Below are 1,101 nucleotides of genomic sequence, written 5' to 3'. Positions count from 1 at the left end.
ATGAGTCTGAAATATCAATTTCATCTCATGGAACATCTCATATGTTCCGTGACGTTTCAAAAATGTTTTTGTTGTCCCGGTTCTAAGCCATAAAGCATGGTGCACAAAACTATCAAGTAGTCATCATATTGAGCTAGCCAAACGTTCATAACGTCTGCATCTGCTCCTGCAATAGGTCTATCACCTAGCGGTGCATCAAGGACATAATTCTTCTGTGCAGCAATGAGGATAAACCTCAGATCACGGACCAAGTCTGCATCATTCCTACTAACATCTTTCAACTTAGTTTTCTCTAGGAACACATATAAAAACATAAGGAAGCAACAACGCGAGCTATTGATCTACAACATAATTTGCAAAATACTACCAGGACTAAGTTCATGATAAATTAAAGTTCAATTAATCATATTACTTAAGAACTCCCACTTAGATAGACATCCCTCTAATCATCTAAGTGATCACGTGATCCAAATCAACTAAACCATGTCTGATCATCACGTGAGATGGAGTAGTTATCAATGGTGAACATCATTATCACTAGTAGAAAAGGGGGCAATGGTCCAGGCCAGGTCAGCCCATTAGTCCCGGTTCAATCCAGAACCGGGACCAATGGGGGCATTGGACCCGGTTCGTGAGCCCCGGGGGCCGGCCGGGCCACGTGGGCCATTGGTCCCGGTTCGTCTGGACCTATTGGTTCCGGTTGGTGGGACGAACCAGGACCAATGTGCCTCGCTCCTGGCCCACCACCATTGGTCCCGGTTGGTGGCTTGAACCGGGACCAAAGGCTGCCCTTTAGTCCCGGTTCACGCAATCAACCGGGACTAACGGGTTGGCCCTTGTTGCGGTCAGAGTTTAGTCCCACCTCACCAACCGAAGGGGAATCAGACTGGTTTATAAGCCCCTCCCTCTCTCCCTTTGTTGAGCTCCTCTCAAAATGAAAATAGATGCCCTTATACAGGAAATTTAATCTAAATTCATATTGAATTTCTCTGAAATTAGTAGAAATTTATTATGAATTTAGGTTGAATTTTCTCTATAAGCGCATCTATGCTCATTTCTGAGCAGTTTTTTATATAGTTTTTTTTCTTTTCTGCTATATTT

This window comes from Triticum aestivum, chromosome 3B (genome assembly GCF_018294505.1).
Source record: "Triticum aestivum cultivar Chinese Spring chromosome 3B, IWGSC CS RefSeq v2.1, whole genome shotgun sequence".
In the NCBI taxonomy this organism is placed as follows: domain Eukaryota; kingdom Viridiplantae; phylum Streptophyta; class Magnoliopsida; order Poales; family Poaceae; genus Triticum; species Triticum aestivum.
This window is presented reverse-complemented; position numbering follows the sequence as displayed.